The sequence below is a fragment of the Tachyglossus aculeatus genome, chromosome 2 (assembly GCF_015852505.1).
Source record: "Tachyglossus aculeatus isolate mTacAcu1 chromosome 2, mTacAcu1.pri, whole genome shotgun sequence".
In the NCBI taxonomy this organism is placed as follows: Eukaryota; Metazoa; Chordata; class Mammalia; order Monotremata; family Tachyglossidae; genus Tachyglossus; species Tachyglossus aculeatus.
Genome location: NC_052067.1, coordinates 59,785,473 through 59,802,084, shown reverse-complemented (window position 1 = coordinate 59,802,084; position 16,612 = coordinate 59,785,473). Strand labels below are relative to the sequence as shown.

The 16,612-nt window shown below is 42.8% G+C and overlaps 1 protein-coding gene across 6 annotated transcripts in view; it reads left to right on the top strand.

Moving 5' to 3' along the window:
- Positions 1–3,819: 3,819 nt before the first annotated feature.
- Positions 3,820–16,612, top strand: part of TIAM2 (TIAM Rac1 associated GEF 2) — a 292,806-nt gene continuing 280,013 nt past the window's right edge. For all 6 annotated transcript variants that reach the window (XM_038740604.1, XM_038740597.1, XM_038740613.1 and 3 more), the window contains exon 1: positions 3,820–3,875. The gene's annotated coding sequence lies outside the window, so the exon portion shown is untranslated. The remainder of the gene's footprint in view (positions 3,876–16,612) is intronic.

Sequence of the window (16,612 nt, the reverse complement as noted above, 5' to 3'; positions counted from 1 at the left end):
GAGTCCCGGGCGTCCATGGCAGCGCTCTGAGGAGAGGAGCCTTCCGGGAGCAGCGGGGGGCACGCGGTGTGATGGCAGGCGGGCCTCTCGGAAACGGAGTCCCGGGCGTCTATGGCGACGCTCTGAGGAGAGGATCCTTCCTGCAGCAGCAAGGCCGTGCGGTGTGATGGCAGGCGGGACAGAAGGAAATGCAATACTGCAGAGAAGCAGAGAGATCCATGCTGGAAATCACCTGCATAGAGATGGTAGTTGAAGCCATGGGAGCAAATGAGTCCTCCTAGGGAGTGGGTATAGATGGAGACTAGAAGGGGGCCTAGAACTAAGCCTTGAGGGACTCCCACAGTTAGTGGGGAGGAGGCAGGGGAAGAGCCCACAAAAGAGTCTGAGAATGAGTGTCCAGAGAGACACCAGGAGAGTACTCTCTCAGTGAATCCAAAGTTGGATAATATTTCCGGGAGAAGGGGGTGGCCCACAGTGTCGAAGGCAGCTGAGAGGTCAAGCAGGATTAGGATGAAATAGAGGCCATTGGATTTGGCAAGGAGAAATTTGACCTTTGAGAGCGCAGTTTCTGTGGAGTGAAAGGGGGAGAATTCCGGTTGGAAGGTTTCAAGGAGAGAATCAGAGGAGAGGAAGTGGAGACAGCGGGTTGAGACAACTCACTTAAGCACTCAAGGAAGTTGAAAAAGAATGGTAGGAAGGAGATGGGGCTTGAGGGGATTGAGGGGATGTAGTGGGATTAGAGAAGTTTTGGGGTTATAGTTGAGATTGTCCACAGCAGTAACTGCTTAATATGGTTTGAATTAAATTGCTGAATTAAATCTAGGTCTTTGGGTCCTCGAGAGTGAAGAGGTGATTGTTTAGAAATAAACAGAAGGCTGGGTCTTTGTCACCGGGGAATCAGACAGCCACACCTGTATTCAGACCAGGCTGCAGGGCAGATGAAGGACAGGCTGCTGCTCAGCTGCAGCAGTTCAGAAGCAAAATTTCTGCACCCTGGCAGCTGGGTGGTAGGCAATGGTTCCAGTGTTTGATGTCCTGGGCTGGCTGAGGCAGCTGGGTAGAGAGCTCGCTCAGTGTCTTTGGGCAGCTCTAGGATGTGTTTTCTAGCCTCCCTAACTTTTCCCCTCTAGTAGTCTATTTTGACCCTCTCCTCCAAGAATCTCTCCAAATAATTTTTGAACCAACTGACATTCTGAGCCTTGGGTTGAGTTAGGCCAACCACCAACTGTGTATGGTTCTTGCATTTCTTTCTCCTTCAGCCCAGGAGTTGCATTCCTGCAAACGCTGGTGTTATCCCCAAATCGTGTAGTCAACAATTGCTTTACTGGGAAATAGGAGTTTGGGGAAAGATGGTACCAAATTTGTTGAATCAGTTAATAAATCAATGGTATTTACTGTGTGCAGAGCACTGTACTAAGCATTTGGAAGAGTATAATACAACAATAATACAGAGTGGGTAGACACATCCCCTGCCCATGAGTTGAAACAGTGAACTGCTTGTTTCATGGCTAAAACTTGGATTGAATTCTCAATCAATTGTGTTTATTGAGTGCTTACTATGTGCAGAGCACTGTATTAAACACTTGGGAGAGTACAATATAACAATATAAAATAGTTGGTAGACACATTCCCTACCCACAGCAAGTTTACGGTCTAGTGGAGCTATTTTATTTCATTTGTTTCTCTGACATAGCGTGGCCTAGGTGAAAACACCCCAACTTGGGAGTCAGAGCATCCAATAATAACATTAACTGTGGTGTTTAAGCACTTACTATGTGCCAGGCACTGTACTAAGTACTGAGGTGAATACAAGCAAATTGGGTTGGATGCATTCCCTATCCCACATGGGGCTCACAGTCTCAATCCCCATTTTACAGAAGAGGTAACTGAGGCCCAGAAAAGTAAAGTGCCTTGCTCAAGGTCACCTAGCAGACAAGTGGCAGAGCCAGGATTAGAACCCTTGACCTTCGTACTCCCAAGCCTGAGCTCTATCTAGTGTGGCATGCTGCTTCCATCTGGGTTCTAATCCCATGTCTGTTACCTGCTTGCTTTAGAACCTTGGGGAACTCAATTAACTTCTCAGTGTTTCAGTTTCCTCATCTGTAAAATGGAGGTTCAATTCCTGTTCCCCTTCCTACTTAGACTGTGAGCCCCATGTGGGATGGGGACTGTGTCTGAACTGCTTATTTTGTATCTATCCCAGAGCTTAGTGCAATACAGTACAATAGAGAAGCAGCGTGGCTCAGTGGAAAGAACATGGGCTTTGGAGTCAGAGGTCATGGGTTCAAATCTCTGCCCCACCAATTGTCAGCTGTGTGACTTTGGGCAAGTCACTTAACTTCTCTGGGCCTCAGTACCTTATCTGTAAAATGGGGATTAAGACTGTGAGCCCCCCATGGGACAACCTGATCACCTTGTAACCTCCCCAGGGCTTAGAACAGTGCTTTGCACATAGTAAGCACTTAATAAATGCCATTATTATTATTATTATTATGATTACTTGGCACATAGTAAGTTCTTAGTAGAAAACACTATTATTATAAGATGCAGAGAAGTTGATGGTGAGTGTAGTACTCGCTCCTGTTACTGGGGTTAAAAAGATCTGTTTGCAGCAACGATAGTGTCAAAACGAAATGCAGAATCCGGTGACTATGTACTTCTGGGATTACTGATTAATCACCGTGGAGCCTATGTCCCTTCTCCATTTCCTTCTTCTCTCCCAAAGGGGAAGCTGGGTGCAATACAGAGATACTTTCAATTTTACACAGGTATTATTAAACTTGTTCGTATGGGGTTTGTGTTTCGTGGCAACTTTTCTAAATATTATAAAGTACGTTTAATCTATCAAGGGCTTTATTAGTGAGCAAGAGGTATTAAAAGTTCTCATTTTGTGTAATATCTTAAATCTATTTAACCCATTTTAAGTATATATAATCAACATAGTTGATATTCATTCTTTATTTCACTTTTTCTGCAACTGACAAGCTGTAATACAGATTCAATCTTCATAAAGTAGCAGTTTGCTGGAAAGCATAGCAAATGAATACAGTAGAGGGTCTGCAACCTGCGTTTTTAAAAATTGTATCTGTTAAGCGCTTATTATGTGACAGGCACTGTACTAAGAACTAGGGTGGATATAAGATAATCAGGTTAGATACAGTCCATGTCTCACATAGGGCTCACAATCTTAATCCCCATTTTATAGATGAGGTAATTGAGGCACAGAGAAGTGAAGTGACTTACCCAAGGTCACACAGCAGACAAGTGGCAGAGTAGGGATTGAAACCCTGGTCCTTCTCACTCCCAGTCCTGTGCTCTAACTGCGGCTTCTCATTCTCTAGACTGTGAGCTCGTTGTGGGCAGGGATTCTCTCTCATTGGTATATTGTATTTTCCCAAGCGCTTAGTACAGTCCTCTGCAAATAGTAAATGCTCAGTGAATACAATTGAATGAATGAGTGAATTGGCACTTCTTAATCAATTTTTCCACCCTAAGGGGGGATTGAAAAATGTAACTCTTGACTTGCATCTTCAGCTGAAATAAATAAAAGGTCATAAAATTATTTGGCTCATTTAGGCCTTATAATTCTAGTTTTGCCTAAATTATCTAGCTAGGTTAACCCGATCATTAATAAATACCACAATTGTTAAATACTATGATTAGTTAACTGTTCTTATTCCTAATTCATGGCACTGTATCTGGTTACTGGTACCTTATAACTGATAAGTTCTTTTCTATAAATTCATTCATCAGGAATGTGCCTTTTAATAAGCCTATTTTTTTCCTTTTAGGACTCTATGCCTTGGGAGATGGTGGAGCAGTCTAGAAGTACTCAGAAGTCTTCATCTGCAGCTCGTCAGGGTGAATACTGGAAGGTCAGTAGTGAATGTAAGCTGTCACAGTTTGGTAATCATGACACTGCCTGCACATTCAGTGCTGGAAAAAGTCCAGGGTGAATAGGTGCTAGTGTTCCTGGCTTCATGGGGGGAGGTGGGGTGGAGGAGGAATTGATTCAGGAATCAGTGATCGGGTATGGGTTTTATTAACGATTCCCACCATGAGTTTCTAAACCTCCTAGAGAGCTGGCTAAATGAAACACTCAGCAGCAGTCCCTGGGTCTTACCCTCGGTTAAGCAGCCCGGAAACCTTCATCAGTAGCTTCCACATGGGTGGGGGCACTTCCCTGCTCCCTCTTTCCTCTCCCCAGCAGACTTTCTGATGGACAGAAATTCTTATTATGGTATTTGTTAAGCGCTTACTATGTGATAAGCACTGTACTAAGCACTGGAGTGTATACAAACAAACTGGGTTGGACACAGTCCCTGTTCCACATGGGGCTCACAGTCTCAGTCCCCGTTTTACAGATGAGGTAATTGAGGCACAGAGAAGTGAAGTGCCCACGGTCACACAGCAGAAAAGTGGCAGAGCCAGGATTAGAACCCATGACCATTTGATTCCCAAGACCATGCTCTACCCACCACACCATGTGCTTCTCCCAAATAGAATTCAATCCTATGAGATTTCTTGGCCCCCAGATACTCGCAGATGGGGAGCATAGGAGGTAGAAAAGCTGCTGGAGAGAAGAAAGAATTCATAAGGAATCATTCCCTGCTCCTCCCTGGGCAGAAAGGAAAGGGAGAAAAAATTATCATTATCAATATGATGGCATTTGTTCAGCATTTACTATGTCAAGCACTTTGCATGTACCCCAGCTCATAATATAGTGCTTGGCACATAGTAAGCACTTAACAAATTCCATAAAAAATCTAAGTAAACAAGAAGCTTCTTGGTACCTCAGTTTGTAAAATGGGGATTTAATATCTGTTATTCCTCCTACTTGACTAGGAGCCCCATGTTGGACAGAAACTGTGTTTCACTTGACTAACTCCAGTGCTTTAAAACAATACTTGACACGGTTAGTGCTTAACAAATTCCTTTAAAAAAAAAGATATTTCTTTTCAGAACATCAATTTAACATTTGATAATTCAAGCAATGGTACTTATTGAGTGCTTACTGTGTGCAGTACTAAGCACTTGGGAGAATATAGTGCAACAGAGTTGATAAACAAATTCCCTGCCCTCCACGATCTTATGGACTAGAGGAACAGACAGACATTAAAATAAGTTCTGTGGGGCTGAGAGTGGGGTGAATATCAAGTTCTTAAAACATTCAACATTTATTCTATTTTCCCCAGCATGCATACTGAATTAATTTCTTCTCATACTTTTTCCTCTGAGTCAGTGGAAACTTGCTCTCTATGGGCATATTCTTTGTTTTTCCCCCTTCCCAGCCCCACAGCACCTATGTACATATCTGTGAGTTATTTATTTGTATTGCTATCTGCCTACCCTTTCTAGATTATAAGATCATTGTAGGCAGGGAATGTGCCTGTTTATTGTTGTATCATATAGTGCTCTGCACACAGTAAGCGCTCAATAAATACGATTGAATGAATGCATGTTTTTTAAAAATTTTTGTTTCATTTGTTTTAAGAAAATCTGAAAAAGGACTCATTTTCTTGTGTGGCAAATTCAGAACCATATAAGACCGATAGATGCTATTAATCAATGGTATTATTGAGCACTGACTGTGTACAGAGCACTGTACTAAGTGCTAGGGAAAGTACAGTAGAACAGAATGGGTAGACAGGTTCCCTGCCCACAAGAAGCTTACAGCCTACAGGTAGACAGGTTCCCTGCCCACAAGAAGCTTACAGCCTACAACTAACTGTAGGGGTTCCCTGGGATCAAGATTGCTCTCTGCCTACACAGTTTGATTAGCTAGAGCCAATCTACTGTATAATCTCACTATGGCTGTGTTCCAAAAAACTTTCTGGCACGCTACAATTATAGAAAACCACAAACTTAGCCCTGTGTCTACCAGGCTGCTTTATGCAGTTATTTTAGGACCAAATATTCTTTATACAAAACTGCATGGGAAATGAAACTGCCTTTTGCAAGAGGAAGGATTTTACGCTTTGCCATTGAAAACTCATTTAAAGAGTCAATCAAATTTTCTAGTATATTTTGTCTTATTCATCCATTCTGATAACTTATTCATCCATTGTGATAAGTCACTTGAACTCTGTTGTACTCTTCCAAGCACTTAGTACAGTGCTCTTCATAAAGTGTTCAATAAATACCACTGATCAGTTGATTTCTGCTCTTTAGGATAGCCCTAACAGTGAGCATTCAGCTGAATTATAGCAGGAGATTTAGGAGACAATGGGTGAGGGATGGATTGTATAGTGTATTTGTCTCATTTCTCAAATGCTTTAAAAAAGATGTGTGAGTGATTTGATTCACAGTCTGATTTGCACTTTTTCTATGAAGTGCAATTTCATATGAAATGAGGTTTCAGATATGTCCCAAGAGTGCTTTTTATATTCCCCCTTGGATATGAAAATACCAGCAATGCAGCTCATATAGGAGGTCCTCATCCCAAATGAATTCTGTTCCCATGGAACCCTCCCAGGTTCCCTGATTTGGTATCCATGTAGCCTTATGGCATTTCAGAAAGGACGACAAATTCCCTCTAGTCTTGGAACTTTTATCCTTCCCTGATATCTTGGCCATGTCATATTCTCAACACTCTGATGACTGCAAAGAATATTGAGATAGATTGTAAGCTCCTTAGTTCAGTGCTCTGAACTAAAGCATGTAATGGATACTTTAGATTGATTATCAATCAATCAGTCAGATTTATTGAGCTCTTACTGTTTGCAGAGCACTGTACTAAGCATTTGGAAGACTATAACAGACCTGGTAGAAACATTCCCTATCCAAGATTGGTTGGTTATAAGTATTTTTCCTTGCTTTATGTACGAAGGAGACCCACACATTTGACATTTTATAGCCTCTAAATTTGCAAACTGAGGATTTGATTCTTTTCACTCTGAAATTTTGTGAGATTTCATCAACTGGACATATAGTGGAAGAAAGGCTTATATTGCCGGGGGTGGGGTATGTGAATTTATTTACCATTTTATATTAATTGTACCATGATCAATCAATCAATCAATCAATCGTATTTATTGAGCACTTACTGTGTGCAGAGCACTATACTAAGCGCTTGGGAAGTACAAATTGGCAACATATAGAGAAGTCCCTACACAACAGTGGGCTCACAGTCTAGAAGGGGGAGACAGAGAACAAAACAAAACATATTAACAAAATAAAATAAATAGAATAGATATGTACAAGTAAAATAAATAGAGTAATGAATACGAACAAACGTATATACATATATACAGATGCTGTGGGGAAGGGAAGGAGGTAAGGCAGGAGGGATGGAGAGGGGGAGGAGGGGGAGAGGAAAGAGGGGGCTCAGTCTGGGAAGGCCTCCTGGAGGAGGTGAGCTCTCAGTAGGGCCTTGAAGGGAGGAAGAGAGCTAGCTTGTCACCAGACACCATCTGTAGACATCAAATGCCATGCTATTCTTGTGCTGCTCTCTGAGTCAATGGTTCCCAGTCCAAGTAGTTGATGCTCAGAGCCTGGACCCAATCCATCATTGAAGCTTCAGCCGCACCATCCCCCGCAATTTAAGGCTGTTGCAAATACAGTTCTGTGGGTCTGGATCAGGCCTGGCACCAGGGAAGCTGCTGTCAAAGCAGTCAGTTCATCAGTCGAGACTTACTATGTGCAGAGCACTGTACTATGAGCTTGGGAGAGTACAAAATAATAGAGTTGGTAGACCTGTCCTCTGCCCACAACAAACTTACCGTCTAGAGGGGGAGACAAATTAAATTACAGATATGGGGTTGAGGGAGGGGTGAATAAATCCTAGAGCAAGGGTGACACAGAAAGGAGCCAGACTTAAAACATGGATGCTTTGGCTGCTGGTTCTTCTGGAGTAACCCACAAGGCAAAATGTCTCAGGGCGTGTTTCCATGCTGTGCCTCTCCTCATCGCTACACTGCTGAGCCAGGTAGGGAAAAATGAATTGTGCCTAATCCTCTCCCTTCTGTGTTTCCTTCTCTTCCCCGCTCCACTGTAGTCCCACACCAACAGACAGAAAAGCTGAGAAAGGAAAGGGAAAGTCCAGAAACCCCATAAAAGAAACATGTGTATCATTTATTTTAGTGTCTGTCTCCCCAGCTAAAGTGCAAGCTCCTTGAGGTCAGGAATCAGGGCTATTAACAAACTATTGGTCAATTGTAATTATTGAGCGCTTACTGTGTGCAGGGCACTGTACTAAGTGCTTGGGAGAAGGCAATATAACGATATAACAGACACATTCCCTGCCCACAATGAATTTACAATCTGGAGGTACAGTGCTCTGCACACAGTAGGCACTCAGTGAATACCATTGATGGATTAAATGTGTTCACAGCTGCTGCCAATTCCACTGGCTCAAGGCTAGCAGCCCTAGCCTTTAACTCAGGGAGAGTGTGATGGAGGCCACTTAGCTCAGCAAGTGTAGAAATGCTTAGAGCATGGGCCAGGTCATATGGGTCCTATTTCTGGCTCTGCTACTTGTCTGCTGTGTGACCTTGAAGTCACTTCACTTCTCTGTGCCTCAGTTACCTTATCTGCAAAATGGGGATGAAGACTGTGAGTGGGCCAGGGACAACATCCAACCCAATTTGCTTATATCCACCCCAGCGTGGAGAAGCAGCATGGCTTAGTGGAAAGAGCCCGGGTTTGGAAGTCAGAGGTCATGGGTTCTAATCCCACTTCTGCCAGTTTTCAGCTGTGCGATTTTGGACAAGTCACTTAACTTCTCTGGGCCTCAGTTCCCTCATCTGTAAAATGGGGATGAAGCCTGTGAGCCCCACTTGGGACATCTTGATTACCTTGTATCTATCCCAGTGCTTAGAACAGTGCTTGCACATAGTTAAGTGCTTAATAAATGCCATCATTATTATTATAGTTAACTATATTATTGTAGTTAGCACATAACAAATACCATAATTATTATTATGTTTGGGATCTAGTTGTGATTCTGGTGGGGTGGGGTGAGGGTCTGGGCTGGAGGGAAGGGAAAAGACAAATGGATCTTGCAATGGCACCAATCTGAGAGCCTGTTCTGCCTTCCAATGGACTCAACTTTCACCTTCCCCCACTGCCCCCCACATACAGAAACCCTCTTCTCCCTCCCTACTCCTCACCCCATCTGGATTCACGCACATATTGCCATGCCTCAATCCTCCCATACACACTCATACAACCCCACACACATTCACCACTCATATACAAATCCCCACTTAGGTACCACCAAAATCCTCTCACACCAAACAAGCACCCAAGTAAATACCCACAACTCCCCCCACGCAAATTATGCAAACGTACACAAACATTCCCACGCCTACACTGTACAGCTCATATGCACGTACATTCAGTGACAGATGCACCTGAAAAACAAAACCTCACAAATACGGCACATAAACACCTCAAACTGGGATGTACGCAGAGGAGCTCTGGCTACTAAACAAACACAAACACCCACCTGCTCATGAGGACAAGAGATAGAGAGAATGGTTCTCTGATGGAGGAAGAGAGCAACAGAGAGTGGAGATTAGAAGAAAACCAGAGCTGGAGAGCTACTCTAGACTGTGCTTGTTATGGGCAGGGAATGTCATTGTTTATTGTTGTACTCTCCCAAATGCTTAGTACAGTAAGCGCTCAATCAATTTGATTGAATGAATGAATGAATTAAATAAGAGGGGTGAGAATGCGAAGCATTATATGATCTAGTCAACCGGAGCGAGAGTTAAGATTCTTCCAGCCCATAAACTAAATATTAAGCATTTCTAGAACCTGCATTTGGAGAATCTTCTTTTTCTCCTGTAAGAGTAAATGCTTGTTGCTAACCTGCTTATTTTGCTCTCAGGATGTAGTTTACATATGAGAAGAGTCAGGCCTATTATGTCTGGTTCCCTTCTGCAGATAATAATACTTTGTTCTTAAATAGCTCCTTTCATGTGTGGATCTCAAAGGATTTTACAAGCATTAATTAGTCCTCATATGTGACAGTAAATTTTTTCACACACTTTTGATATCAGGTGGTGAAGGATTTCACACTTTGCTGAAATCAAAGAGACTTAGTACTGAGAAGCAGCTGAATTGCAGTTCTTTCTAACTAACTCCTGGGCAACATTACTAGCTACGTGGAACCTCTTCCCCAGGAGAGCTACCTTGTGAGTTCAGAAATCCTCAGGAGCCCCTTTCCAGGTGTCAGGCCCTTCCAGAGAGCTGGGGCTGGGCTGGGCACTGGTCCCAGGTTAGTGACATCCACAGGGGCTTATGATTTTGACCTCTTTGGAAAGCCTCAAAAGGGTCTAGACTAAACCACGATTCCCAGGGCTCCCATCAGAATCTTTTGTGGGACAGTGGGGGCAGGAAAGAAAATCTGGTCCAGTCACACAGGAGATCCCATTCTCTTGACCTGGTCAGGGTCTTATTGGGTTCTCAGTCTTTGGCAGTCAAGCACTCCCTCAATTGCATTGATTAAGCACTTACTGTGTGCAGAGCACTGAATTAAGCACTTAGGAGAGTATAACAGAGTTGGTAGATATATTCCCTGCCCACAGTCCCAGAGTAACCGGGGCTATCACCATAAGGCTTTCACTAGACTCTCCTAAGTCTTTTCACCACCACCACCACCACCACCATGTTGGCTGGGCCTGGGGACTTGGAGCTTTAGAGAAGCAGCGTGGCCTAGCGGGTTGAGAATGGTCTTGGGTGTCAGAAGGACCTGAGTTTTAATCCCAGCTCTGCCACATGTCTGCTGTGTGACCTTGGGCAAATCACTTAACTTCTCTGTTTCCTCATCTGTAAAATGGGGATTAAGACTGTGAGCCCCATGTGGAACAGGGACTGATTAGCTTGTATCACACCCAAGAGCTTAGAACAGTGCTTGACACACAGTAAGCACTTAACAAATAGTATTATTATTATTACTATGTGTTTGCTGTGCAACTCACGGGAGCCAATGTCTGGCCATAGTTTGGACAATGGCTACTTTTGACAATGGCCCCCATGCTGGCCTCTGGTCACCCCAGGGGCCAGCTCCTCTTCCTTCCCCCCTCCTCCACAGGGGTGTCAGGATGGTAGCCAGAGCCTCCTGAGCTGCAAGCGTAGTGACTTGGATTAGCAAAAAGAGGCTCTGCTCCATGAAAGTAACGATTTCCAATGGGAACCTGGCCCCGGGCCTGCCCACATTCATTCATTCATTCATTCAATTGTATTTATTGAGCGCTTACTGTGTGCAGAGCACTGTACTAAGCGCTTGGGAAGTACAAGTAGGCAACATATAGAGACAGTTCCTACCCAACAGCGGGCTCACAGTCTAGAAGAGCCTGCCTCCTTCCTGCCTCCTCTTGGATTGGGTCCGAGGCATGGAAATAATGCCAGCCCATTGTTACTGCGTTAAGAAGACAGCTACCCTGACCCAAGGCTGCTCCCCATGTTCATTCTTTACTAGGGAGATTGGAAAATGGAATGCTAGCTCTGTTGACATTCCACATTCTCTATCGGAGGAGAATGATCCTGTGCATCACCATCTGTATCGGTGATGGAGCTACAGCTTTATACAAAGCCTGAGCCTAATGAACCTAGCTGGACTAAGTAAAGAGAAGCTGAGAACAGCAGGGGAAAAAAAAGAACACATTCAGTCTTGGATCTTCTTGAGTGAGTCCCAAAGTCTTCAAAATAGCCTTGAACTCATGCAGACTGTAAATGAGGGCTGGTGTTATTAGCTAGAAAACTGGTCATCTTTTTGAACCTGGAACAGAAAGCCTAAAGGAGCTTGACCAGGCCAGGGTCTTCTTGGGTTTCCTCCAGCCCGGAGGAAGTCCCCAGTCTTTGTCAGTCAATCAATCAGTCAATCAATCAATTGCATTGATTGAGCACTTACTGTGTGCAGAGCATTGTACTAAGCACTTGGAAGAGTGAATATAAGTAGGTTGATAGACACGTTCCCTGCTCACAGTCCCAGCATAACCACAGGGTTTTCACTAGACCCCCTCCAAGTATTTTCACCATCATGCTTGCTGGGACTGGGGACTTCTAGCATTTGTTGCTGGGCACATGGTGCCAGCCAACATCTTTTAGGACATCCAGTCCTCTCATAGTGCCTTGTGGTCCTTGCTGTGTCTGATGCTACCCCTGTGAGCACAGTTTCTTCTGACACATGGCCCAGGGTATACAGCCCGGCTCACGTTGTCAGACGAATGATCCTGATTCCACTGACAGTGTTCTCCGCAGAGAGCAGAGTGACATGTGTTTGCGCAGGACTGAGGGTACTGTTTATGAAAATATATTTTGAGCCGATCTTTTTTCCCCATGCCCACAGAAGACCTAACAAAAAGGTATGGAATGTCATATGCTTCCTTGAAGGACTGTTTGCTGCCACTTTCATGGGGAGAATACTGGCTGCAGTCAGGCAATAGTATTTATTGAGCACTTAGTGAGTGTAGAGCACTGTAATGAGTGCTTGGGAGAGTACAATACAACACAGTTGGTAGACATTTCCCTGCCCACAAGGAATTTACAGTCTAGAGGAAAACAAGTGCGGCCTTTCTTATTTTCATACTGTAATAAGAAGCAGCAGCGTGGCTCAGTGGAAAGAGCACAGGCTTTGGAGTCAGAGGTCATGGGTTCAAATGCCGGCTCCAGCAATTGTCAGCTGTGTGACTTTGGGCAAGTCACTTAACTTCTCTGTGCATCAGCTACCTGATCTGTAAAATGTGGATTAAGACTGTGAGCCCCCCATGGGACAACCTTATCACCTTGTAACCTCCCCAGCACTTAGAACAGTGCTTTACATATAGTAAGCGCTTAATAAATGCCATTATTATTATTATTATTATTAATAAGAGGGAATTGTAGGCATAAGGGAGAATTTATCTGGCAGAATGGATACTATGAATACAATGGAAATATGCTACTGAACAAGGTTATGATGTCTATGCTCTATCCTTGGATCTTTACAAATAGGACCGGTAGCTTGATTCTTTGACTGTTATAAGACCTTACCCTGCCTCAAAGCAGAAATGTAGTGCAGATGAGCTTGGAAAATTCCTTCCGCCCCTCCAAGCCTATGATCCATTGCTTTCCGGTGTGGATACTCTAGTTTGTGAGTTCTTGTTTTAAGACCCCTGAAAGCAAGAGTTTTGGCTCCTCTCATTCAGATTCCACTCATGATTTGCAGGGAGCAATAGCAATGGTGAGGCCTAGAAAGTTTCATTCTAACAATAAGGCCCCAAGTCTGAGCCAGCATTCTCAGAGATTGAGGAAGGACAAATCAGCTACACCTTTGAGGTCAGTTATACACTAAAGTGGAACACAACCCCATTGCACATGAACACTAGCAACGCAGACTTTGGAACACCATAACGATACATTGCCAGTTAGAATCTCTGAAGTCCACAGCTGCTGAAAGAAACAATGGCTATGGCTGAAGCAATAAAGGAAGTGTGGGAATTTGTTCTTCCTGGCACTCCTCTTATAAGTGACATGCTGAAAATAGGAGTCAGCCGAACTTTGCTGAGTTTTGAATTTTCACAGATTTTGGAGCTAACACTGACGCACAGTGAGCAATCTGAAAAAAAAAAAATTTCCCCTCCAGTTAGCTCAGTTTATTTTTCAACTTTTGTTTATCAGTGATAATCCTCACCCATGAATCAATCAGTGGTATTTATCGGGCACTTATTGTGTGCAAAGCACTGCACTAAGAGAATGGGAGAGTATAATAGACCAATTGGTTGCATCTACACAGGATGAAATCAGTGTCTTCTGAGGGGGAAAAAAACTCATAAAATCAAGTGGAAATCCCCCATCTCTTAATAGCGCCAATGTTTGCAATCTGACTTTCAATCCAAAGACAAATGGATAACAAGTTGTTTATGGAAAACCACTTGGCACCACTCAGAAGGAATTACAGGGCTCATCGAGCTCCTTGTGGGTAGGCATCGTGTCAACCAATTCTATTGTACTCCCAAATTTTCATTACAGTGTTCTACATTTGAGTGCCCAATAAATGCCATTGACTGGTGGATCATTGCCTCTCGATTTCTGGGTTGGGGTAACTAGGCGGTAATTACAATCATTAGATTGTTTGCCCTCCACATGGTATGTGCTCAAGTACTTAGTACAGTGTTCAAGTGCTTAGTACAGTGCTTTGCCCACAGTAAGTACTCAATCAATATGACTGAATGAATGCTCAATAAATATTAATGAGGATCTTGGAATATCCAGAAAACTTACCTATCATCCACATTCTAGAGTAGGCTTTGGAGTGGGGCAAAGTTACTTGCCCCCACCACCTAATATTTATTTTGTCCTCTCAAAGAGTAGATTTGCCCTGTACAGTTTCACACCCCTAATGGATAGTTCCAGGAAAAAATAAAGCTATTTGAAAGACAGTGAACAGGAAAATTAGCAGGTACCCAAGTGCTTAAAACCTTAAAAAGGTAAGGGTAGGGCTAAAGAAAATATGGAAAGTGGCCCAAAGAAACAAAAATGCTAAGTTTAAAAACAAAACAAAATAACAAATGGTGTCCCTTTTTGTTAGAGTTTTGAGGAAATCTGGAAGGGATGGAGAATGCAGATAATATTTACTTAAAACAGATGTTTATACTTTTAGTATTGAAAGAATGGGTAGTTGTGTGACGTTGGGCAAGTCACTTAATGGCTCTGTTCCTCAGTTATGTCATCTGTAAAATGAGGATTTAATACCTCTTCTCCCTCCTCTTTAGACTCTGAGCCGCATGTGGGGCAGGGACTATATCCAATCTAATTATTTTGTATCTACCTCAGCACCTAGCACAGTGCTTGGCACCTGAGCCCATTGTTGGGTAGGGACCGTCTATATATGTTGCTGACTTGTACTTCCCAAGCACTTAGTACAGTGTTCTGCACACAGTAAGTGCTCAATAAATATGAATGAATGAAATAACACATTGATTATTATTATTTACTTTTTACAATGATGTAGAAGGGGATGAACATGTTATGGGATTCATAAATATGGGCGAGCCTAATGCTAATTCTGTAGCTGGTAAATTGGAGGGTTTGTATGTATTTTCAAGGCTAGTATTATATGAAAAAGACCAGTCATGTTGCTTCCATCTCAGAAGATTGTTTACTTGTCAGTGACCAGACAGCATTGTCAGAATCAGCCCAGGGCTATTCAATAAAGGGCAGTTATCAGCAACAAGTTACCAGATGAAAGGGTCAAGAGGAGCAAGTAGAGCTTGAGAACCCAGATATGTTGAAACAGGGAAAGTTGGGGATGCAGTAGGAGAAGAAGATAAAGAAATCCTGCTCCTGGGCACCAAGCCTTCAGAGAGGAACAGAGCCACAGGAAGTGATGCTTTCACACCTCTCTGCCAGATGTAGCAGACCAAGGCAGCAAAAGGAGGAAATAGCTTTTAAAGTTCCTGGAATTAATGCTTGCAATAATTTCATTTTACCCATTAAGTTTAAGCAAGGAAAATTAAAAGGATTTCCCCACTGATTTTGTCTTTTACCAGAGGGATAAATTGAGAATACTTTCTGTTACTGCTGGAGTATGGGGCAATATGATTGTTTTTGTTGAGCTTTCCCTTTCTTTGTTAAGTATTCACCATCTGAAAAAGACTCACTGGGAATACATAATATCATCCTGTTAAAAATTATGTTATAGCAGTGTTTATTTGGAATATGAAATCAGAAAAGCAAGCACATAATTTTCCCACTTTTTAAATTAAAGGATACCATATTTTACAAAATAAAATGTAACAGTAGTGATGGTGAAGTCATAATATGTGTATATTATGTGTTTATGTATGTATATGATATATGTAAATATTTACATAGACTTCTATTTTCCTTTCATTCAGAAAATATTCAATAACTTCAAGGATTATGATGTCTTGGTTTGAGAAAATATCTTAACATTATGGATAATGTTTTCCTTAAAATAGTCTCAATTATTGTGTGTGAGTAATAATAATAATAATTGTATTTATTAAGGGCTTTCTAGGAGCCAAAACTGCTGTAAGCATTGGAATAGATACAAGATAGTCAGATAAAACATTGTCTGTAGCCCATGCAGGACTCACAATCTAAGTAGGAGGGAAAGCTTGGAGAAGCAGCGTGGCTTAGTGGAAAGAGCATGGGTTTGGGAGTCAGAGGTTGTGGGTTCTAATCCCAGCTCCGCCACTTGTCAGCTATGTGACCTTGGGCAAGTCACTTAACTTCTCTGGGCCTCAGTTACCCCATCTGTCAAATGGGGATTAGACTGTGAGCCCCATGTCGGTCAACCTGATTACCTTGTATCTACCCCAGTGCTTAGCCCAGTGCTTGGCACATAGTAAGCACTTTACAAATACCAACATTATTATTAGGTATATTACCTCCATTTTACAAATGAAGAAATGGAGGCACAAATAAGTTAAGTGACTTTCAATAATTCATTCATTCAATGGTATTTATTGAGCGCTTACTGTGTGCAGAGCACTGTACTAAGCGCTTGGGAAGTACAAGTTGGCAACATATAGAGATGGTCCCTACCCAACAGCGGGCTTTTCAGATGAAATCTTAAAGGCAGGGCAGTGACCTGCAAGGTGTTGTGAAACCAGGGCATTGCTTTTCCCCCAAATATGTCTCATTGAGAAAATCGGTGACC